The 25,823-nt window shown below is 44.5% G+C and overlaps 1 protein-coding gene across 1 annotated transcript in view; it reads right to left on the bottom strand.

Moving 5' to 3' along the window:
• DOK4 (docking protein 4) overlaps positions 1-25,823 on the bottom strand; it is a 59,797-nt gene that overhangs the window by 25,557 nt on the left and 8,417 nt on the right. The gene's annotated exons all lie outside the window — the stretch shown is intronic.

Below are 25,823 nucleotides of genomic sequence, written 5' to 3' on the forward strand. Positions count from 1 at the left end.
ATAGGGTATCAGGTGATAGCCCACTTATGATAGGCATAAAAGACCAGGTCCACACTATAAGGCCCAATGAAGCTGATTTCTTGCTAAAAGTCTGTGCACAGGAATCTTCTCAACTAGTGATTAGCATCTGCTTGGAGTTAGATAAGGGTCAACGGCACTCAAGGAAGTTTGGACATACTACGTTTCAGTGGTGGGTTGCCCCAGGTTCGGACCGGTTCTATAGAACCGGTAGTAAAACCGGCGGGAGGCTCCGCCCACTGACCCTGACGTCATCAGAAGCGATCAGCACATGCGCAGAAGCAAGGCTCATGCGCGAGCAAAGTGAGTGCGCGCGCACAATCCTATTGCGAACCGGTAGTAAAGGTAAGTAGGACCCACCCCTGCTACGCTTGTGACTACCTAGGGATTCTAGGCTGGTCCCTCTTTTCACACTGACCCTGGATTCTGCCACTTCTTCTCCTACAGGTTGATACACAGGATTATATGCAGGTGAAAGGTGTGAGGTGTGTAGCTCAGAAGTTCTACATCTCAGCAAGATGTAAAAAAAATGTAGACAGACATTTTCTACAGAGACTTAGCTGCACCAGGAAATGGCTCCTGCCATTCCGATATCCATCTTTTCTCCCCACATTTGACTGACACCTAACTGAATGATATGGTGGACTAGGCTCATTTCACTTCTCATGATAACAGAATACAAATGATCTTACAAGATAAAACAAATCAGCCAAAAAGCAACCTTTATGGAAAAGTGGCAGATAGAAAAACAGCAAAATGATGCCTGTCTAAAGAATGCACAGAACTACCTTTCTATGGTGATCCCTTTTTATTGTTTTCAATAAATTCATCATCAAAGAACTTTGATTCAGGATATGATAATAATAGCAATAGTAATAATAATAATAGCTATTAATATTTATTTTATTTATTAATCAAATTTCTATACCGCCCTACTCCCGAAGGACTCAGGGCGGTGAACAGCCAAGATAAAATACAGATAATCCAAATATTAAAAAAGTCCCTTAAAATTATTAAATATTTCGGCCGAAACACAGATTAAAACACCCAATTTATAAAATCACAAATTAAAAAATTTAAAAAATTTAAAAGATGGGGAGTTAGGCCAGGCCAGCTTGCTGAAATAGAAAAGTTTTGAGAGCACGGCGAAACGTGCGCAGGTCCGGGATCTTCCGTATCTCTGGGGGGAGCTCATTCCAGATGGTAGGGGCTCCCACAGAGAAGGCTCTCCCCCTGGGGGCCGCCAGTTGACACTGTTTGGCCAACGGCACCCTGAGGAGCCCCTCTCTATGGGAGCGTACTGGTCGGTGAGAGGCTATTGGTAGCAGAAGGCGGTCTCGTAGATACCCCAGTCCGATGCCATGGAGCACTCTAAAGGTGGTAACCAAAACCTTGAAGCGCACCCGGAAGACTACCGGGAGCCAGTGCAGCTCGCGCAGGAGGGGAGTCACATGGGAGCGCCACGTCGCTCCCATAACCATTATAATGTATAATATAATAAAATACTATATATTATAATATAATATAATATAATAATAATATAATATAATATAGTATAGTATAGTATAGTATAGTATAGTATAGTATAGTATAGTATAGTATAGTATAATATAATATAATATAATATAATATAATATAATATAATATAATATAATATAATATAATATAAATTATGCTATAACAACAATAATATATATGTTTAATTATAGTAATAACTACTAAGCTATAATAATAACTATTAAGCTATTTTAACAACTCTTAGGTCCTTGGTTAGGATTTGAACTGTTACCCTGTTTCCCCAAAAATAAGACCTCCCCTGATAATAAGCCCAATCAGGCATTTGAGCGCATGCACTAAAATAAGCCTCCCCCTGAAAATAAGCCCTCCTCAAAAATATTTAAATGCAGAGCTGGAAATCAGATAAGACGGCAAGAGGAGCCCCATCTTGCTCCACGCGCCCTAAAATAATAAGACCTCCCTGAAAATAAGGCCAAGCGCTTATTTCGGGGTTAAAAAATAAAATAAAAGACAGGGTCTTATTTTTGGGGAAACACGGTAAGTTTTTACCAGTTACAGACTGTGAATCAAATTGAAGATTAAATCTTAAATAATAATAATAATAATAATAATAATAATAATAATAATAATGAAGAGAAACAGCTAGAAAAAATAACCAAATATTGTGGCTTGCAAATTGAAGTTGAGCGATTGTGGAGGAAGAAATCAATGGTTTTACCAATAGTAATAGGAGCCCTTGGAGCCATACCCAAAGGGTTGCCAAGATACATGGAAATTTTGAGCTTATTAGACCTGAATATTCTGAGGTTGCAGAAAAACCCCGCTCTGCTCAGAACTGCCTATATACTTAGACGTTACTTTAACAGCTCTTAGGTCTTCGGTTAAGACTTGAATTGATAAGTTTTTACCAGTCTCAGACTGTGAATTGAACTGAAAATTAACCCAATAACAACAGCAACAACAATAACAATAACAACAACCACAAATTCCAAATTGCACACTATATGCCAGTGATGGCTAACCTTTTTGCTGTCACGTGCCAAAAGCGGGGGGAACACGGGGGTCATGCGTGTGTGTGCCCACATCCATAATTCAATGCGCCCCAATCCGCCCCGCATGCATGCGCATGCGACCCCCCCGTGCTCCCCCCGCTTTCGGCATGCGATGGCACAGTGGGCCCGTTTTTCGCCCTCCCCAGGCTCCAGGGGCTTTCTAGGAGCCTGGGGAGGGTGAAAACGGCCTTCCCCACCACCCAGGGGCCCTCCAGAGGCCAGAAACAGCCCGTTTCCCAACTTCCGGTGGGCCTGGAAGGCCTGAAAATCAGTTGACCAGCCCGCGCATGTGTGCTGAAGCTGAGCTAGGGCAATGCTTGCGTGCCCACAGATATGGCTCCACGTGCCACCTGTGGCACATGTGCCATAGGTTCGCCATCACGGCTATAGGCAGAATCGCCAGTGAACAGGTCAACCGCTGACGAAGAAGAAACAGTGGACTTCTGGGCCCAGCCACGGAACAGCCGAAAGAAATACAACAAGACTGAAGCTTGGATAAAGGTGATGGATGAGAATAAAAAATAAGCTTGAAAGGCAAGAACTTGTAGTAACAGCAGGAATGATGGAGAAAAGGGGCAAGGAAGATCAGGATCAGTAAATGAACAACACAGTTTTTGGCTGAAATATCTGACTGGTCTACACCTACTCATTGCCAATTAGTTTAACAACATGCTACAAGGGGGTGAAATTGAAGCTCGATTAACATCTGGCAAAACATTCCTGATAATGAAATGAACCTCGTTGGAGGTTTTCAAGAAAGGATTGGACATCCATTTGTCTCGGATGGAATAAGGACTCTGTCACGCTTACAAGTTCCAAGTTTCTTCCAACGAAAGAAAACTCTGAGTATTGAGTTTCCTCAAAGTTACATTTTATTAGAGATGTCATATTGGCAGATCTGGAAAAACCCGAATCTGAAAGCTTCCAGGTTTTCCCCATCCAAAGGAAAGTTCAAGTCCCTGCCCAACACCCACATGTCCATCATAAATTTTGTAATTTATGTGTTTTATCTGGCTGTTCACCGCCCTGAGTCCTGCGGGAGTAGGGCGGTATATAAATCTAATATAAACAAATAAACAAATAAACAAACATGGTCCAATCCAAGCACCATCCCAACTGGAAATGCCTCCCAGTTCAAGCCGTCCAGCTGCAGGGCAAGACGTCCTTGACTGTCTGAGAAAGGAATGTTATTATGACTATATATCACTCATGCTCCATGCAATCCCCCCTCCCAGTTTCCAACAGTAGTAAATGTGGCAGGCCTGAAGGCCTAATGTAAAAGATGGCTTCCAGACCTGACAGACTCCTTCCTTGGGCAAAGGATTAGACTAGAAGACCTCCAAGATCCCTTTCAGCCCCATAGCTCTATGAAAAGGGGCAGTGCTAGGAAACTGCAGGTCAATTACCTGCTTACTCAACAACTTTCAAATTGCTAGCTGATGCAGTGGAACAGCATCTAGCTGAAAACAAGCTCTTTCCACCTGAGCAGGAAGGAAACCTCACCAACAGCAGAGGAACAAAAGATCAGCTCCTCTTTGACCAGATGATTTTGAAAAACTGCAAGAGAAGGAAGGAAGACCAACTTGAACGTAGCTTGGATTGATTACAAGGAGGCGTTCCATTCCTGCCACGTGATTGGATAATCAAGTGCCTAAAAATAACAGTAGAAGCATCAGAAACTTTTGGGCAAAGATTAATGGTGCAAAAGAAGACGTGGTTACTCATCAATGGTGATAGACTGAGAGAAGTTAATATCGAGAGAGGAATCTTTCAAGAAGATTCGCTCTATTGCCACTGTTTGTCATTGCACTGAATTCTCTGTCAACAATGCTGAACGAGTCAGGCCACCCCTATCAAATACAAAAATATCACCTCCTTTACATGGATGATCTGAAGCTATATGGAAAAACACCATCTAAAATAGAATCACTGCTCAATGCTGTCTATCTACCCATGTTTCCCCGAATAAGACCAGGTCTTATATTAATTTTTGCTCCAAAATATACATTAGGGCTTATTTTCTGATTAGGTCTTAATTTTGGGGAAATACCATACCACATGTGTCCATCTGGCTGACGATCTTAACTGGGGCTTATTTTGGGATAGGGCTTATATTATGAGCATCCTGAAAAATCATGCTAGGACTTATTTTCTGGTTGGGTCTTACTTTTGGGGAAACACGATCTATCTATCTATCTATCTATCTATCTATCTATCTATCTATCTATCTATCTATCTATCTCTGTACCCAAGATATTGTAATGGAGTTTGGACTGGACAAAGAAGCCATCCTCACTATCAACAAGGAGAAAAATAGTGAAAATTAAAAGAATCAAGATACCCTGTAGAAATAACATCAAGAGTCTGAATGAAGATGATCATTACAAATACCCAGGCATCCTTCCAGCGGACAATATCTAGCACACTGCAGTCCAGAAGAAGGTTAGTAGTGAATATCACCAGATCAATTCGGATGAAACCTAGACCCATTTTAAGTTTCTTCTCTTCTTCTTCTGCCATATCCATCATCAGACGTTGGCGATCATGTTGGTGATCCTATTTTTGTCAACAGCCGTATGAAAAAATGCTGCTGAGTTTTGTCCAAACCGGTCCCTTAGGTTTTGAAGCCACGATCTTTTTCTTCTGCTTGGACCTCCTTTGCCTTCAATCTTTCCCTGGTAAATGTTAAATGTACCATTTGGTTAACAGTATAGGGCGTGCACCTGTGTCTCACCTCAAAATGTTGGGAAATGGTGCCAGGGTAATCTCTGCTGTCAGATTTCAATGCTATCTCAAAATAAATGAATTTCCAAACTGCCGATCTTTGAGGAAATTTTCTCTTTATTGAGCATAGTGATCTGTCCCTGGCTCTTTCGCGGTCAGTACTGACCTTTGGCCCCCAATCCCTCCCTTTCCGATCCCCAATTCTCTGCGTCTCATTGGCTATCTTCCAAGCCACTTTCCTCATCCCTTCTCCGTCAGATAATAATAATAATAATAATAATTTTATTTCTATACCGCCCTTCTCCCGGAGGACTCAGGGCGGTGTACAGCCTATTTAAAAACACAAACAAAACAATGATATAAAATTTAAAATAATTAAATAAATGGCTCAAATTTAAAACCCCAATAAATTTAAATACCCCAATTTAAAACTATTGTATTGATAGTCTGGCCTGGCGGAACAACAGGGTCTTCAATGCGCAGCGAAACACCCGGAGGTCAGATATCTTACGAATTTCCGGGGGCAGTTCATTCCACAGGGCTGGGGCTCCCACAGAGAAGGCCCTCCCCCTGGGCGTCGCCAGCCGACATAACTTGGCTGACGGCACCCTGAGGAGACCCTCTCTGTGGGAACGAACTGGTCGGTGGGAGGCTATTGGTGGCAGAAGACGGTCTCGGAGGTACCCGGGTCCTATGCCATGGAGCGCTTTAAAGGTGGTAACCAACACCTTGAATCGCACCCGGAAGACCACCGGGAGCCAGTGCAGCTCGCGCAGGAGGGGTGTCACATGGGCATAACGGGTTGCGCCCATAACCACCCGCGCGGCCGCATTCTGGACCAGCTGGAGCTTCCGAGTGCTCTTCAAGGGGAGCCCCATGTAGAGAGCATTACAATAGTCCAATCGGGAAGTAAGAAGGGCATTTTCCTTGCAGCGCAGCAGAAGGAACCTCCTGACTGACAGCATCCTGGGACCATAATCGGGATTTGGAGAGACCCCTGAAGGGCATGAAACAAAACCAAGAGGCTGCACCAGCAGGCTACAGATTAACCAGGATTGAGCCTTTGTTTTCTACCTCCAGCTGGTGGCAGGCCCTTGGCAGAGGAATGGCAAACTTTAACCTGGGTGGGCTCAACCATCAACCCAAGTTTTTGGCCAACCGCCAACCAGAAGAATGCTGTTATCCATTCAATCATGTCTGACTCTTGATAATTCTCTGGGCCGGGTCTCTCCACATCTTCCCATCTTGCACTGCTTCTTTGAATTATTCTATGCTCTGGTTGGGGTCTGTTTTGATAGTGTTGTGGCCTGTCGGCCGCTGGCCCCTCCAGCAGCCGAATCAGAGGAGGAGGAGGTGTGGGAATCAGGGTCAGCATCAAGGCAAACTGAGAGCTCTGAGGGGGAAGAGGGAATGGAGCTGTCAGAGAGAGAGAGACAGAGAGAGACAGAGGCGGAGGCTGGGCCGTCCGTCAGCCCTCAGATGGAGAGTCAACAGCCCCCAGGTCTGGAGGTGGCTGATGAGGAAGAGGAGGAACAGCTGGGTCCAGTGCCTGATGCGCGGATGCGCAGAACGCAGAGGAGAGGAGAACAGTGGAAATCAGGATGGAAGAGCCACCACTGCTAGCGGAGCAGCATTCATCTCCCGGATGGACGGACTTGTTAGCTTGTGGTGAGAGATAATTTTTTTGCTGGGGCTGCTGGAATCATTGATTTAACTTCAGAGGGTTTGTCGTGTTTGGGGAGCTGGGTCAGAGCAGATAAGGTCTGCTAATCTAACCCTAACCCTGTTTTCTTTGTATCACTGATTCTTCCAAGCATACAGTAATTGCTTTCTTCAGTGAAATCTGACATGGCCAAAATGAGTGAGATGCAGCGTTGTGATTTTTAGCCTACCAGAAACCTGCCCCCAACCTCCATCCGTTGACTTCTCTTTCCTAGACCAACTTGGGCTGCACGGATACTGACGCTTTCCATTTGCAGACCTCCTTAAGTCTGTTTTATTCATAGGATGCTCAGTCCATTAAAGAAAGAAAGCAATTAGTGTACCGCAGAAGTGAAGGTTGCCAAGCTCAGGGCACACTGGCCTGCAGCTTCAAGGTTTTCACCTTCTTGGGGTCTCCTGAAGGAAAGGCAAAATTGCTGGGGGAAAGGGCAAATCCAGGCTGGGTGAGAAAGCCATGTAATCACCATACCACAGGTATGTTCTCGACAAACAACAGTTCGTTTAGTGACCATTCAAAGTTCAAGGGCACTGAAAAAAGTGACTTTTCAGAGTTCCAACTTTTGCAGCATCCCCATGATTGTGTGATCAAAATCCAGATGCATGGCAAACGGTTCCTACTTATAACCGTCGCTGTGTCCCAGGGTCATGTCATCCCCTTTTGCGATCTTTTGACAAGCAAAGTCAACGGGGAAGCCAGATTCACTTAACAACCGGGTGACTAATTTATCAATTGCAATGATTCACTTAACAATTGCAGCCAGAAAGATCATAAAATGGGGCAAAACTCACTTAACAAATGTCTCACTTAACAACATAAATGTTGGGCTCAATTGTGGTCGTACGTTGAGGACTAGCTGTAACCAGAAGGCAGCGACACTGAATCACTAGGCTTACATTGGAAAGCTTAGACTGGAACGGATATTCCCCTTTATATCAAGATAAATTGTTTGCAGGGGAAAAAAAACCAGCTTAATAGATCTGATTGGACAAATAAGGCACTGAAAGACAATCATGAATTATCGGAAGTAACAATACACCAGAGAAAGAAATATGCTAAGCTCACTTCCCCGTGCATATGTCAGTAGGGTACCTCCAACAAACTTAACCGGGTTAGATGCTTCAAATTGTATCTGTGCTGCACATTAAGCTCATTTCAACCCTGGTTTGTTTTCCACGGCCTTGTTCTGCAAAAGCCCAGCATTTGGTTCAGAAGATAATTTGAGGAAACATCTTTAAAAGCTTCTCTGGTTCGCATGAAGATAAAGTGAGAGAGGCAGAAAATCATTGAGATTTATAAGATTGATGTCATCCCTACAAGATAGACAGGCTAAAAAAACAAACAACAACTCCGAGGCCGTATAGATCAGGATTACTTTTAGTGTAACAGGTGCAACAATAGAATCTCGCAAGTTTGAATGTGCTTGAATGCACACACACAAGCAAACACAACACCTTACTTTAGTTTCCTGTGAACAAAATATTTTCTTCCTACAGTCTTGGCCCGAGCTCAAGCCCCTCTTATCTGATCCTTGTCTTGATAATGGCATTTCCTCCAGTACTCCAAGGCCATTCTCTCTTCCCTCTCTGCACAGAGGGAGGTTGACACCGAAGACAAGGGTGTTCTTGGATTTCTTTACCCATCTGGCAAAGAATCATTCTGTAGGTCCTGTTGGTTAAACAGTGTCATCTGCAGGGCCCATAAAGCACCTTCTTCGGTCGCAGCCCCTGCTTTTTGGAACCCTTAATTCAGGAAGAAGGTTAAGATGTTCAAATAAATCGGGACTGGCATTTCTATTTCTAAATACGAGTCAGTTGCCAAGCATCTGAGTTTTGATCATGTGACCATGGAGATGTTGCAATGGTTGTAAGTGTGAAAAAAGTCGTAAGTCACTTTTTCCAGTGCCATTGTAACTCTGAACAGTCGCTAAATGAACTGTTGTAAGTCGAGGACTGCCTGTATTCCTCAGGATTTTTCTTTAAGAGTTATCAATCTCCTCTTGAGGACTCCAGTTAAGAGAGACACAGCCATCTCTTCAAGAGCAGCGATAAAGCTGGATAATGGTGGAATTCATCAGCATGGCTTGTCTGGTTTCTGACCTACCATTTTATTTTTCCTCTCTTTTTGTTATTTCATTGTCTTCTTGTAATTGACCTATATATTCTTTGAATCAATACTGGTTCCTAATTTTATGTGTGCATTTATTTTTCTGTCATATTTATAAGGCGGTTTAATTGCAGATGTCTCTGGGCAGCAAAACGACAATAGAAACAAAGCATACTTTAGCAACTTTAATCAAGAAAAAACAAGGTTTTTAACCTTTCAGGTTAGGTTATTAAAACCTTAGTAAGGCCACACCTGGAATACTGCAACCAATTTTGGTGACCACATTACAAAAAAGATGTGGAGACTTTGGAAAAAGTGCAGAGAAGAGCAACTAAGATGATTAAAGGTCTGGAGGCTAAAAGATATGAAGAACAGCTGCAGGATTTGGGTTTGACTAGTCTAAAAAAAAGAAGAATTGGGGTGGCATGATAGCCGTATTCCAGTATTTGAGGGGCTGCCACAAAGAAGAGGGGGTCAACTTATTCTCCAAAGCACCAGAGGACAAGAAACAATAGTTGGAAACTAACCAGGGATGAAGCTCCCACAATTGCCATAGACCAGGGGTCTGTAATAGCACTTAGTCTCTTGCCTCCAACAATCTGGGTCCTCAGTTTACCCAACCTGGAGTCAACCTGGAGCCTGGTGAGATTCGAACTGCCAAATTGCAGTCAGCCGGCAGCCAGCAGAACTAGCCTGCAGTACTGCACTCTAACCACTGTGCCACCACGGCTCTATAATTCACAATCTCCTTGTTTCTAGTCTGGTGCCTTAACCACTAGACCAGGGGTCTGCAACCTTAAACACTCAAAGAACCATTTGGACCCGTTTCCCACAGAAAAGAAAACTCCGGGAGCCACAAAACCTGGGTGGGCGTGGCCAACTTGATGTCACTCACTTCCACCAGTCACATGATCCCCCCTAGCCACGCCTACCCAGCTGGTCATTAGGGCAGAGAACCAGTTATTAAAAAACACCGGGAACCACAAAACCCTTTTGACATCACTCTCTCTCTCTCCCTCTCTCCCCACCTCTCTCTCTCTGTATCTCTCTGTCTCTGCCCTGGCCACTTCTCCATCACCCGCCGTTGCCCTTACCTTCTCAGGCCAGGCGAGGAGTGACTGGGAGGGCAAGAGGCGGGGCCAGCCAGTGGTGGGATCACCCGACAGGGAGCCACAGCAGAGGGCCCAAAGAGCTGCATGCAGCTCCGGAGCCGCAGGTTGCTGACACCTGCCACAAACCCTTCTGGACCAGCTGCATCTTCTACGTGATCTTCAAGGGCAGTCTAATCTATACGCAAGCTGACCAAGATACGAATAAGGAAGGCTTCCCCACGCAGGAACAAGTCCAATGGGAGCACCTGCATTGAAAATGTCTCCTATGATTCTACCTAGATAGCATTTCTCCACGAATGAAGGGTTGTGTGCTAGCAGCATCCCTCAGGAGTCACAGGAAAAACAAACAAACCAAAAAGACAGAAGAAAACTGTAGGGAGCACCCATCTTGGGGATGGCATGGAGACCAAGAGCTGATAGCTCCTATCAAAAAAAAACAAACAAACCCTCTCTGATATACTAACACAGATCTTTGTCAGCATACACACAGGAGGGGAATGTCAAGGGGATTGGAAATTATAAAACTTGGTTCCCAGAGATCAGACCTGTGGGGTTATTTGTAATTGAGCCTTTGTTTTCTACCTCCAAAGCCAACCCTTTACCCAGCTGGTGGCAGGCCCTTGGCAGAGGAATGGCAAACTTTAACCTGGGTGGGCTCAACCATCAACCCAAGTTTTTGGCCAACCGCCAACCAGAAGAATGCTGTTATCCATTCAGTCGTGTCTGACTCTTGGCAATTCTCTGGGCCGGGTCTCTCCACATCTTCCCATCTTGCACTGCTTCTTTGAATTATTCTATGCTCTGGTTGGGGTCTGTTTTGATAGTGTTGTGGCCTGTCGGCCGCTGGCCCCTCCAGCAGCCGAATCAGAGGAGGAGGAGGAGGAGGAGGGGTGGGAATCAGGGTCAGCATCAAGGCAACCTGAGAGCTCCGAGGGGGAAGAGGGAATGGAGCTGACAGAGAGAGAGACAGAGAGAGACGGAGGCGGAGGCTGGGCCGTCTGTCAGCCCTCAGTTGGACACTCAATAACCCCCAGGTCTGGAGGTGGCTGATGAGGAAGAGGAGGAACAGCTGGGTCCAGTGCCAGAGATCAGACAGGTGGGGTTATTTGCAACTCTTGTATTCATGTACAAAAGATGTGGAGACTCTAGAAAGAGTGCAGAGAAGAGCAACAAAGATGATTAGGGGACTGGAGGCTAAAACATATAAAAAACGGTTGCTGGAATTGTGTATGTCTAGTTTGATGAAAAGAAGGACTAGGGGTGACCTGATAGCAGCCTTCCAATAACTCAGGAGCTGCCACAAATGAGAGAGTAAAAGCACAAAAAGACAGGACAAGAAGCGATGGATGGAAACTAATCAAGGAGAGAAGCAATGTAGAACTAAGGAGAAAATTTCCTGACAGTTAGAAAGAATTAACCAGTGGAACAACTTGCCTCCAGAAGTTGTGGGGGCTCCAACATCAGTGGTGGGTTGCTCCCGGTTTGGTCTGGTTCTTGTGAACCGGTAGTAATGGTGGCGGGAGGCTCTGCCCACCCATCCTGACGTCATCACTGACGATCTGCCCGTGCGCAGAAGCAAGCGCGCACGTGAGCAAAGCAAGCGCGTGCTCCCGTTGCGAACTGATAGTAAAGGTAAGTGGAACCCATCCCTGTCCAACATTGGAAGTTTTTAAGAAGAGATCGGATGACCATTTGCGCTGCTGGCTGGGGGATTCTGGGAGTTGAAGTCCACCCATCTTCAAGCTACCAAGGTTGAGAAACACTCGTTTAGGGTTTCCTGCTTGAGCAGGGGGTTGGACTAGAAGACCTCCAAGGTCCCATCCAGCCTATTCTATTCTATTCTATTCTATTCTATTCTATTCTAATTATTTCCATTCCATTCCATTCAATATCTTTCTATTCTATTCTATTCTATTCTATTCTATTCTATTCTATTCTATTCTACTCTACTCTACTCTACTCTACTCTACTCTACTCTACTCTACTCTACTTCTATTCTATTCTATTCTATTCTATTCTATTCTATTCTATTCTATTCTATTCTATTCTACTCTACTCTACTCTACTCTTATTCTATTCTACTCTACTCTACTCTACTCTGTTCTATTCTATTCTACTCTACTCTACTCTACTCTACTCTACTCTTATTCTATTCTACACTACACTACTCTACTCTACTCTACTCTACTCTACTCTTACTTTACTCTTATTCTATTCTATTCTATTCTATTCTACTCTACTCTACTCTACTCTACTCTACTCTACTCTACTCTACTCTACTCTACTCTATTCTTATTCTACTCTACTCTACTCTATTCTACTCTATTCTACTCTATTCTACTCTTCTCTTCTCTTCTCTTCTCTTCTCTTCTCTTCTCTTCTCTTCTCTTCTCTTCTCTTCTCTTCTCTTTCTATTCCTATTCCTATTCCTATTCCTATTCCTATTCCTATTCCTATTCCTATTCCTATTCCTATTCCTATTCTAACCCATAGTACCATTTTTCCTTCTGCCTTTGATGGGTGTTATGCCGAACACTCAACAATTCCCAGGGAGCCGTGCCAGAACAGAAAAGGGGGCAGCCAGTTCAGGAGAGTCCTGGACCCAGCCAGCGCTCACAAAAAAAAAACCCCATCCCAACCTTGCCAGAGAAAAAGGGATTCATATTCTGCCCGTGCTTTTCCCTGAAATTAGCACAGCAAGAAGAAGGGTATCTCTTCTGGCCTTGACTTATTATGGTCTACAGCAGACCCGTCCAATGATATCCACCAAGCAGGAAAGGAGGAGGCAACAGGGAAACGAACGCTTCCTCTTGGGACTCCCTACCTGTCATGAAGCCACGATTAACTACAGCACTGAGGCTTAATTAGGAGCAGAGAAAAACAGGGCTGAACCACAGTTAGGCTGACTCTCAACTTGGCTGAGAAATTCTCCAGCCGCTTCTTCTTTCTTACTCTGTTCTTGAACCCCTCGTTCCATATCTGTGCTTTAACAGTAAACAGAGTTGGAAGGGACCTTGGAGGTCATCGAGTCCAACCCCTTGCTCACGCAGGAGACCTGTACTAGGGATTCGAACTGCCAGCCTTTCTGATCGACAAGCTCAGTGTCTTAGCCACTGAGCCACCTTCAGAGCTCATTCTACTGCAAATATTTCAGAAAAAGGGCAATATTCGTTCTGGTAACAATCTTCTGGGAGAAGATTCCAGTCTCTGCTTCACTTGCTCTTTTTTCTTTCCCTCTAATCTCTCCCCCCCACACTTTTAAAAATGCTATTAGCATGAATGTTTATGCAACCGTCAGTTGCAGGGAGACTGAGGAGGGGCTGGCTTTTTCGGAAACGGCGGCTGCTCAGCTGGAGGAAGAAAGTTTAATTCAACTCAATCCTGGGCTCTTGTGTGGCATGCCAATCCCCTCACTGAGCCATTTTATGCCCACAATGTTCCACAAAAAAAAAATGCCAGGAATGATGGGGAACTTCGTGCTCTACCGCAAGATTGCAGATGTGTGCAGAGGTGGGTTTCAGCAGGTTCTGACCAGTTCTGGAGAACCGGTAGCAGAAATTTTGAGTAGTTCGGAGAACCGGTAGTAAAAATTCTGACTGGCCCCACCCTCATCTATTCTCTGCCTCCCGAGTCCCAGCTGATCGGGAGGAAATGGGGATTTTGCAGTAACCTTCCCCTGGAGTGGGGTGGGGATGGAGATTTTACAGTATCCTTCCCCTGCCATGCCCACCAAGCCATGCCCACCAAGCCCACAGAACCGGTAGTAAAAATTTTTGAAACCCACCACTGGATGTGTGTCCTCCTAGGTTCCAGCCATTGGAAGTCTGCTGAACCCTCCCATCCATGGTTGCCTACCAAAGCCGTTCCACTTAGAGCGAAGAGAAGTTCCAGCTCGATAGCATTTCTTGGCCCTTGTCAGCATTACTGCAAGCACATGTCTTCTTCACCCACAGAGAAACACAGTCGTGGGATTCTCCAGCAATGCTGACCTGAGAACTTTCATATCGGAAGCCACCCTGAGTTAGAGACTGGAGCCACATAGGAAGCCAATTAATTCCATACATAAATTATACGTTGCTTTTGACGGAATGCTCGGATTGTCCTGCATTAACTGGCTTGGGTTTCTCAGCAGGAACCGTCTCTCTCTAAGGGAACAAGACTTCAGACTCCAATGCTGGGGTGTGTACAAGGTGTGGTGAAAAAGAAATCAAGATGGCAGCCCCAAACTGCGACTGAAGGTCCACCTACTTGACTAGAAACCAGATAGTTTCATGGCACCTTAGGGACTCACTTCAGGCCTGCCACCTTCAGTTTTGGGGTTTTGAACTGTAACGGTCTCTCCTTTTTTTGTCTCCTTTTCTATGGGTCTAACGTCTTTTTCAAGGGGGTGGGGAAGAATGTCAGGCCTGCCATCTTCAGCATGCTTCGCTGGCATCCTTCCATAAAATACAAGGGAGAGGGGGAAGCAATTGGGAAAATAAGGATTGGACATGGGAATGTGCAAGAAAGGGGGTGGGGAGGAATGACAGGGTGACAGGAACCCAGAGTGTCAATCTGAAATAAACCGACCAATCAAGGACACACAACCTGAGAACAGAATGTGAAACTACACCAGAGAGGCACCAAACCTCAAAACCATTCCCCAAACATCAAAAACAAATACTATTGGACACTGATGGACTGGTCAAGGGGGGAAAGGGGGGAATTGCAACTTTGCACAAGAATGCTCAGATCCAGCTTTGCTTATGCTATAACTGCTTGACTTTAGTAAAAGAACCTTTCACTTCAAAGAATGGAGTTGAGGGTCTTTCTTTCCTAAACTTCCAAGTTGGGACAAGCCTGACATTAACATTCATCAGCTTTTTGTGTATCATAGCTCTTTCTGTGAGATGTATTTTGAAGTGGTGATCACAAAAACATCTGCAGTGTTGCGAAGGAGAGGCATGCTTTATATCATTATGCAAATATCAGGAACTTATATCCCAACATTAGATGTTTGGCTATAAAGCAGTCATGTACATACTTGTGTCATGGAGTATAATCATGTGATGGTTTTGGCATCACTGAAGATTGCTGAGGAGGCTACAGTCCCCATCATGGTGGACTTCAACTTCTGGAATTCTCAATCAATCCTTCAACTCGAGCCTGGTGGTGCAGTGGACTAAACTACTGTTAAAGTAGTATTTAGCTGCCAGCTGCCTGCAATTACTGCGAGTTCAATTCTCACCAGGCTCAAGGTTGACTCAGCCTTCCATCCTTTCGAGGTAGGTAAAATGAGGACCCGGATTGTGGGGGCAATAAGCTGACTTTGTATAAAATAGAACACCATTGGGGGGGGGCGAAAGCCCTACTAAGCAGGTATATACAAAAGTATGAAGGCTATTGCTTAAAAGCATTGTAAGCCGCCCTGAGTCTCCGGAGAAGGGCGGCATATAAATCAAACTAATAAATAAATAAACTCAATTCTGAAAGTTGACAGCAGCACATCTGGCGCCTACTTAAATCAGGTTGTTTTCAAGGTTCTTTCTCATTTGAATCTTGTCACATCTGGCAAGTTTCTCAATTGATTCCTTCGCATCAGCCAGTGATTTTGTGCAAAAAAATCTGCACGGGATTCACTTACATTTTTGAGCACCCTTCTCGCATAGGTCTGTGCTACAAGTGTTTCTTAACATTGCCACTTTGGGATAATATTGAGGGCATGAGGTGTGCTTCAATTTGCATAGTGTTTCTCAAACTTGACAACTTTACAATGTGTGGCCTTCGGTTCCCAGAATTCCCAAGCTGGGAGAATTCTGGGAACTAAAATCCATACATCTTCAAGTTGCTGAAGCTGAGAATCACTGCTGTAAATGAAGACCACTAGGTCACTTCATTTCAATCCATCATTTCACTTCAATTTCACTTCAGTTCCTAGAATTCCCCAGTCATCGCACATGGGGAATTCTGGGTGTTGAAAGCCACACAGCTGAAAATTGCCAAATCTGAGAAACAGAGGCACAAATGTTTGAGGAAAAAAAAAAACTAGTGAAATGAACATGAAAAAAAAATCAGAATTAATGTTTATCCCCCCCCCTCTCAACCCGATTCCAAATCTTCAAGGAAACACAGTTGGATGGGGAAAACATCTATTGCTGCAAACATCTGCAGAAGGAAGCCTGGCATAAAATACTAGAGTTGGTTGCCCAGAATTAGATGTTGAGACTTTGGAAAAAGTGCAGAGAAGAGCAACCAAGATGATTAAAGGCCTGGAGACTAAAACATATGAAAAACCGTTGCAGGATTTAGGTATGGCTAGTCTAGAGGAAAGAAGACTGGTGGTGGGGGGGAACACATGATAGTTCCACAGTGTTCCAGCATTTGAGGGGCTGCCACAAAGAAGAGGAGCTCAACTTATTTTCCAGAACACCAGCAGGCAAGACAAGAAACAATGGATGGAAAGTAATCAAGGAGAGAAACAACCTGGAATTAAGAAGAAACTTCCTAACAGTGAGAACAATTAACCAGTGGAACAGCTTGCCACCAGAAATCATGGGTGCTCCATCACTGGAGGCTTTTAAGAAGAAACTGGACAGTGACTTGTCTGAGATGGTATGGGGTCTCCTGCTTGGGCAGTGGGTTGGAGTAGAACAGAGGTCTTTAAACTTGGCAGCTTTAAGACTTGTGGACTTCAACTCCCAGAATTCTCCGAAGTTGAACTTGGCAGCCTTAAGACTTGTGGACTTCAACTCCCAGAATTCGGAGAATTCTGGGAGTTGAAGTCCACAAGTCTTAAAGCTGCCAAGTTTGAAGACCTCTGGACTAGAAGACCTTCAAGGTCCCTTCCAGCTTTCTTTTGATTGAATAGGAAGCCAATCCTTCTCCAGGGCTCCAATGCCAAACGTAGATAGACCCAGTCCCTGAGGAGACCAACATCTGCTTGCATGCAGTACTGTTTCCGGCAAGTCCACTCCCTTAGCCTGGCCACCTCTGGTCCTTTGAAAGGACCCCCTTCTTAAAAGGAAACACCCTTCAACCGGCTGTCTGCAAGCCAAGCCTCAATCAGGGACTTCAAAGGCCAGGCCAGCTGCCAGCTGCCACCTGCCTGGCTCAGAGGAACTTCCCAGAAGATGCTTCCCGTGGGATCTAGCAGCAAACACGGTCCGTCCTCACGGAGGAGGTTTCCTTCCCTCTCGTTAGGAGCTAGCCATGAGGCTGGTTCAGCTTTCGGAGAGCGCTGGTTCAGCAAACAGAGTCTGGGAAAGAGCATTCCGGGCTCGGGATATTGCACACCTGGGTGAATAAAGAGTGAGCTGGGAGGACCTGAGAGAAATTTTGCCTTAGGTAAGCGGCCCTGGGTGTCTCCGCTCTCCCCCTCAACTCCCTTGGGAGCCTCTCTTCCCTTGCGACTCAGGAATTTAAAGAGCCTGTAGTACAGTGGACTAAAGCACTGTTATTAACATCTGCTGCTTGCAATTACTGCAAGTTCAAATCTCACCAGGCTCAAGAGTTGGAAGGGACCTTGGAGTTCTTCTATCTAGTCCAATTCCCTGCTCAAGCAGGAGACCCCGTCCCATTTCAGACAGATGGTTGTGCAAACCTCCAGAAGTGGAGCATTCGCAACTTCTGGAGGCCAGTCGTTCCACTAATTAATTGTCTCCACTGTTAGGAAGTTTCTCCTTAATTCCAGGTTGCTTGTCTCCTTGATTAACTTCCATCCATTGCTTCTTGTCCTGCCTTTGGGTGCTTTGGAGAATAGGTTGACCCCTTCTTCTTTGGGGCAGCCCCTTAGATATTGGAACACTGCTATCATATCTCCCCTAGTCCTTCTTTTCATGAAACTAGACATACCCAATTCCAGCAACCGTTCTTTATATGTTTTAGCCTCCAGTCCCCTAATCGTCTTTGTTAGATGTGTGTGTGTGTGTGTGTGTGTGTGTGTGTGTGTATGTGTGTATCTATTTTCTTACTTTTTTCTTCCTTTTCGTAGGTTTTATGTGTGTTTTTCTTTTAGCCAGGTTTCTCCTACATAACCAAGATTTTTCTTTCTGGGTGGTTGTGGGTGTGGCTTACTGATGATGGCTAACGAGCCAGAAATAGATCTATATAAGTCTCTCACTAGGCAGCATAGGGCAGCATAGGGCCTGCTGGCTGCCAGAAGAAAAAAGCCCAGAATCGAGTGGATGTGACTCCATTGAGCTATATATATATAGAGTCTACTCCAACATTTGGGAGGGGGCATTCCCACATGTTGGGTGAAAGATATAGATATATATATATATACTGCTCAAAAAAAATAAAGGGAACACAAGCAGAAGACATCCGAGATCTGAATGAATGAAATAGCCTTATTAAATACTTTGTTCTTTACATACAGTAGTTTATACACTGCTCAAACAACTAAAGGGAACACAAAACTACTGTATGTAACGAACAAAGTATTTAATAAGGCTGTTTCATTCATTCAGATCTCGGATGTCTTCTGTTTGTGTTGTATTAAATTTATATTTACTGACAAAGAAATAAAGGGAGAATTTATTTCGAATCCTGGATGGAATACTGAAATCTTAGAGGGATGATCTGCATCCTATCTTTACTCGTGAACCGTCTATCACCATAATGGAAAGACTGATCGATATTCTAAGTTCTAAAGCTGTGTTTAAAAACGGAGCTGCCCTTTTTTTTCCAAGGTGAAGTCTTCTTGTTTTGATTTCCCTTTGAGGTTTCTTTCCCCCCCCCCCGTTTTTTGTGTACTAAAGCAATACTTGGGGGAAAAAAAACACCTGCTTCTCTTCACTACTGTAGAAAGTTAGCACCCACCCCTCTCCTAGAAGAATGAAATATTTTGAGAAACATTAAAAAGACAGACTATTATATTTCCCTGGATGAAAAATGGAGGAACATGCTCTTAAGAGACAGAAAGCAGCCCCCACCTTCCTTAATAGCCCACAGCGGATGTCAGCACTTAAGAGATAAAGAGATAGCTAGCTCTATTCATAAGCAAATACCCTCACTCAAGATCCAAACCAGGACAAAGCCATTAAGCCATAATAGGAATTGCCCAACACCGTTTCAGAACACAATTCCCTTCATTGCATCATTTCAGTTGCACCACCACCCCAGCAAACTTCAACCAAACCTGGGAGCTCAGACAACCTACAGAGCCAGCTATGATCCCTACATAACCCTTACAACAGCCAATAGAATACATGTTCTTGCACAGGAACAGGAAGCTCAAGTGCAGAGCCCAGAGAAGGTATAACACACACACACCCCACTCTCAGCTCCATGTTATCAGTTACCCAGAGCCATATGTGGTTCTACTTCATCATTAAACCCTCTTTCCAATCAGCCTCCATGTTTCCAGTGTCTTTCTCCCGGCTTGGAACTGAACTCTGGATATTTCTTCCAACACTGCCATCAAAATGTAGCTTGGAATTTGGAAGCTGAATCTGGTGATTTTCCAATGGCACTGGAATCTATAAATCTATTGGTGGGATTCCTCCCCAGCACAACTGCAAAAAATTTTGAGAACCTGAATTCAATGTGGATTAAAACTGAGTAACCAAGCTTTTTTCCCCCGTTACCAATTCTACGCCACGAATCTTCCCTGATCATTTTTTTTTTCTATCTCAGGTGCCACCAATATTTTCCTCTGCCAGTCTGCCATATCGGGGAGAAGAGGGCCATTGATTTCCTAATTTATTTTGGTTTGGCAAGCCCTCCTTTACAGCAATAATGGGCATACTTTCCCGCACGACTGAAGTGCCTCTCAGAATCCCTTAAATATCGTAAGAGTTGTTATTAACCATAGCGGAGGTGAAATGTTAATTGCCCCGTTCTCAACACCCTAATATAATCAGAATTCAGGCCATAAAGATAGGAAGATGAATAAAACTCCATCAATCGCATGACTCAACCACTACCACTGCACATCTTGTTAATTTCTATATATGTCAGCTTTAAACGGTGTTTTATGCAAGTCTGTAAAAGAGGTAAAATGCTGAACCTGCTGCGTTGGCTGAAAAAACAGATAAAAATCTAAGGGCACCAACTTGGGCTAAGGAAATCAATTCAACGTAGAATAAAGGTTGATCCTATGCTATGTGCTCTCGTGTTAAAAATCAATATATTTTTTTTGAAAAATGCCCTTCTTCCTCCCAGGCACCTAACTGGGTCAGCGGGAAGGTTAATGTGCTGTGGGGACTTTAAACAGCAGTCGGTTAACGAAGACAACCAATCACAGTGCATTCGAATTCGATGCAATCCTAAACAAACTCTCATCTCGCACCGGATGAAGCCAACTTCAGCCAGTTAAGTAGGAGCATCGAAGCCCACCTCAAGTTGATTCATTTGCCCACTGAGCTCTCCACCTTCTCCAAAGCACCTGTGGGCAAGACAAGAAGTAACAGAGTAATAGAGCTGGAAGGGACCTTGGAGGTCATCTAGTTCAACCCCCTGCTCCCACAGACCTGCATTAGGGATTCGAACTGCCAAACTGCCAACCTTTCTGATCGACGAGCTCAGTGTCTTAGCCACTGAGCCACCTAGTCAAAACCTGATAAGTAACGGGTGGAAGCTTATCAAGGAAAGGTCCAACCTCGAATTAAGGAGAAGCTTCATGACAGTGAGAACAATTCATCATTGGAACGGCTGGCCTCTGGAAGTGGTGGGTGCTCCCTCATTGGAGGCTTTCAAGAAGAAAATGGACAGCCATTTGTTCAGAATGGGGCTCGCTAGGGATCGCTGCCTTAAAAGAGTGAGGAAAATGAAGAGCCTCGGTGGTGCAGCAGACTAAAGTGCTGTTAAGTGCTAGCACTTAGCTGCCAGCTGCCTGCAATTAGTGCAAGTTCGAATCTCACCAGGCACAAGGTAGCCCTTCTATCATAGAACTCACTGACAAACACTGATTGGCTGCTTAGTTTGAATTACTGTGGCTTGCCAGCCAATGGGGCTGGTACTGTTCTGACGTCAGACTTGATGGGTGCAGAATTCTGAGAGTTGAAATCCACCTTAAAGTTGTCAAGGTTGAGAAACAGTGTTATAGTGCAGGGGAGTCCAAGCTGGCTGGAGAATTCTGGGAGTTGAAGTCCTCCAGGCTTAAAGTTGCCAAGATGAGAGACCCCAGTTATAGTGGATGTGTGGCACTACCACACCTTAATAAATCTGCACCACCATCATATTTAATATTTCTGCAGCAGAGGTCAAAATGCAAACAGCTACTGTGGACAGCTGCATTCTAGCAACTTGGCTGACACTTTGGGCTAAACCAGGGGTCAGCAACCTGCAGCTCTGGAGCCGCATGTGGCTCTTTCATCCCTCTGCTGCGGCTCCCTGTCGCAGGTCGGCTCCACAATTGATAGGGCTTTCGGTTAGGACAGGTAGAGGAAAAAGGACGCCACGCTAGGAGGAGACTCTATGGTGGGGGAAGTGGACTTCTGGTCAGCAGAGGAAAAAGGATGCCGCACTAAGAGGAGTGTCTGTGGTGGGGGAACTGGACTTCCGATCGGCTCCAGAATTGAATGGGGGGACTTCCGGTTAGGACCTTTGTGGCTCTTTCGAGTGTTTAAGGTTGCCGATTCCTGGGCTAAACCACAATGGACTTTTCTTTGGTTTTAGATGCAGGTCTTTTTTTTTTTTATAATATACTTTATTGATTTTAAAATTTTTTAAAAAACATCAAATCCCTGTTAACATCTGAGGTGTCGTGTAATTACATATTTACATTATATACATATCGAGTACATTCGAATCTACCATTATTGAAAATAAACGTAACCTTACAATCTCATTCTATTATTCCACCATTTGTACCACCTTTCCCATACTGCATTGAATTTTGAGTTCATATCATTATTAAGATCACTAGTTAATTTTGCCATTTCTGCGCATTCTAAAATTTTGTTTATTAGTATTACCTCTGGAGGAATTAATTTATCCTTCCAGTATTTTGCAAAAATTAATCTGGCCGCTGTTGTAACATGTATTATAAGATGTATCTTATCTTTAGAAAATCCATCTCCAATCATTCCTAATAAAAAGATTTCAGGGGATAATTCTATTTCTTCTTCCACTATTTCTCGTAACCAGTTTCGTATTTTTGTCCAAAACTTTTTTATCTCGGGGCAGGACCACCACATATGATAGTTTCAGGTCTTGCACCTGTCTGGCCAAATTGCTCCCTTTCTTACCCTTTAAACTCACAAAAAAACAGACAAAATCTCAACTGTCCACATCTTACAAGTGGTGAGGTGAACTAAAGATAATGTGGTCTATGGAGATTCTCAGTCCTCCAGGTCATGGTTGTCCCAAAGGTGCTTTTTTTCAAGAAGCAACTGGACTTTCTGGTTTTTCTTTAAAGACATTTCACTTCTCCTCCAAGAAGCTTCTTCAGCTCTGACTGAATGGTGGGGAAGAGCAGAAGAAGCTTCTTGGATGAGAAGCGAAACATCTTCAAAGAAAAACCAGAAAGTCCAGTTTGCCTCTTGGGGGAAAAAAAGCGCCTTTGGGACACAAATAAGGCGCTGGAGATTCTATGGAGCCTGAAGATTTCTCACTTGTTTTGAATTCAGTCCTTGTCATTTTTGTTTCTACAAGCCACCAACATGACTTATGACCACAATGAAGCCCAATTGTTCAGTGAATGTTGTCCCATTTTCAGAGGTGGGTTTCAGCAGGTTCTGACCAGTTCTGGAGAACCGGTAGAGGAAATTTTGAGTAGTTCGGAGAACCGGTAGTAAAAATTCTGACTGGCCCCGCCCCCATCTATTCCCTGCCTCCCAAGTCCCAGCTGATCGGGAGGAAATGGGGATTTTGCAGTAACCTTCCCCTGCCACGCCCACTAAGCCATGCCCACCAAGCCACGCCCACAGAACCAGTAGTAAACATTTTTGAAACCCACCACTGCCCATTTTACATCCTTTCTTGCCACAGTTAAATGAATCACCGCAGTTGTTAAGTTAGGAACTTGGTTGTTAAGTGAATCCGGCTTCCCCATTGACTTTACTTGTCAGAAGTTTGCAAAAGGTAATCACATGACCCTGGGACACTGCAACTGTCATAAGTACATGCCAGTTGCCAAGCCTCTGAATTTTGATCACATGAACACAAGGGATGCTGCAATAGTCGTTAAGTGTGTAAAACGGTCAGAGGTCACTTCTTTCAGTGCCATTGTAACTTTGAATTGCCACTAAATGAATGAACGGTTGTTAAGTCGAGGACCACCTCTACAACCACGCAATCTCCAAATTCAAATTCCCCATGAAATCACATTTAAGGAAATCGCAAAGATTCAGTCTGATTTCACTTCACTGGGTTTTTCCTGAAGACGAAGCAGATTAACAGAGTTGGAAGGGGCCTTGTTGGAAGGGACCTTGTAGGTCATCTAGTCCAACCCCCCCCCCGAAGACCCTACACCATTTCTGAAAAATGGCAGTCCAGTCTCTTCTTGAAAGCTTCCAGTGATGAAGCTCCCACAACTTCCAAAGGCAACTTCTGTTCCATGGGTGGATTGTTCTCACTGTCAGAAAATTCTCCTTATTTCCAGGTTGAATCTCTCTTGTTTGGTTTCAATCCATTATTCCTAGTCTGGCTTTCGGGTGCTTTGGAAAAGAGCTCGGCCCCCTTCCTCCTCTCTGTGGCAGCCCCTCAAATATTGGAAGATGGCTATCCTGTCTCCCCTGGTCCTTCTCTTCACTAGACTAGCCCTGCCCAGTTCCTGCAACCATTCATCGTATGTTTTAGCCTCCAGCCCCCTAATCATCCTGGTTGCTCTTCTCTGCACTCTTTCCAGATATCTGGCTCATGATATCTGAGAGAAACATATTCAAGGGAAGGAGCACTTCCCTTGCCTTAATCCATTTAAGCCTTGAAATGCTCTAAACATGTCCTTCCCCCAAAAAAAGAAATAATCAGCAAAATGCCAAACACTTCACATTGATCCTCACCGCTCCTATAGAAGGCAGACAGAAGCAAATATTCCGATATTTTCATCCTGTGGTTTTTGCTGATGGGCTTAAACCGAAACACGTTTGCTGGCTTTGGAAATCGCACGTTCTTCGAAAACCACTCGGAAAGGACAAAGCTTCTTCTAAACGGTGCTGGCATTCCCCCTGTGGTTAAAACGTTCTCCCTTCTTATTATTTGTATCATCGCAGATAGAGTTTTAGGAACGTTGCCAAGGGCGGCCTCCCATAAACTTTGCATCCTTGCTTTAAAAGCATCAGCAAGTCATTTCCTAGGGCAGCATTGTTCAGTGTAACCCCTGATGCAGCTGGCTGGGAATCCTAGAGTTGTATGCCGGTCTGGCTAAGGCTGCCCTTTGGTAAAATAACCATGCACGGGGAGCTATGCGCACGCTTTCCTTTTTCCATGTTGGAAAGCAACAAAATGCACGTAAGAGGAAGCATTGCGATGAAGACAGATGGACCTTCCTTCCTGACAGTGCTGCCAAATGCCGAGCCTCCCAAAACTGGAGCACTGCCCTGGATTTGGAGAAGGACCCCTGGAGGCCTAAGGGCTAATGGAGCAGAAGTTGCATTTAACAGAGGGATACAATCAAGATCTAGGGAGGTACTAACACCACTCTATAAAGCCTTAGTACGACCACACCTAGAATACTGCATTCAGTTTTGGTCCCCACACTATAAAAAAGATGTTGAGACTCTAGAAAAAGTGCAGAGAAGAGCAACCAGGATGATTGGGGGACTGGAGACTAAAACATAGGATGAACGGTTGCAGGAACTGGGCCTGGCTAGTCTAGTGAAGAGAAGGACTAGAGGAGACATGATAGCAGTCTTCCAGTATTTGAGGGGCTGCCCCAGAGAGGAAACTCTTTTCCAAGGCACCTGAAGGCCAGACAAGGAATAATGTATGGAAACTGATCCAGGACAGATTCAACCTAGAAGTAAGGAGAAACTTTCTGACAGTGAGAACCATCAACCCATGGAACATAACTTGCCTTCAGAAATTGTGGGAGCTTCATCACTGGAAGCTTTCAAGAAGAGACTGGATTGCCATCTGTCAGAAATGGTGTAGGGCCCCCTGCTTGGGTGGGAGGTTGGACTAGATGACCTACAAGGTCCCTTCCAATTGTTAATCTAATCTAAAGCCAGAGCCACACAGGATCAGCGTGCTTTGACAAGAGCGCCCTAGGCTGTGCTTCAGTGGTTCTCTCCAGAGAGAGAACATGAGTGAGGCACCAGAGCCTGGTGGCGCAGCAGACTAATAGCCTGTTATTAACATTCAGCTGCCTGCAATTACTGCAAGTTCAATTCTCACCAGGCTCAAGGTTGCCTCAGCCTTCCATCCTTCCTGGGGTAGGTAAAATGAGGACCCGGATTGTGGGGGCAATAAGCTGACTTTGCATAAATATACAAAAAAGTATGAAGGCTATTGCTTAATGCACTGTAAGACGCCCTGAGTCTCCGGAGAAGGGCGGCATATAAATCAAATTAAAAAAAAAAAAAAATGGAAACTTGTTTTCTGGATGTGGATTGGCCAGCAGGTGGATTGACCAACTTGGGCCAATCGGTTTAATTCAGGTGCGCAAAGGGGATGCCTATCCAAAGCAAAATCTCTCTAGAGTCGCCCAAT

Source organism: Pituophis catenifer, unplaced genomic scaffold (genome assembly GCF_029215685.1).
Source record: "Pituophis catenifer annectens isolate HBS135680 unplaced genomic scaffold, rPitCat1.0.hap2 SCAF_13, whole genome shotgun sequence".
NCBI classification, from domain to species: Eukaryota; Metazoa; Chordata; class Lepidosauria; order Squamata; family Colubridae; genus Pituophis; species Pituophis catenifer.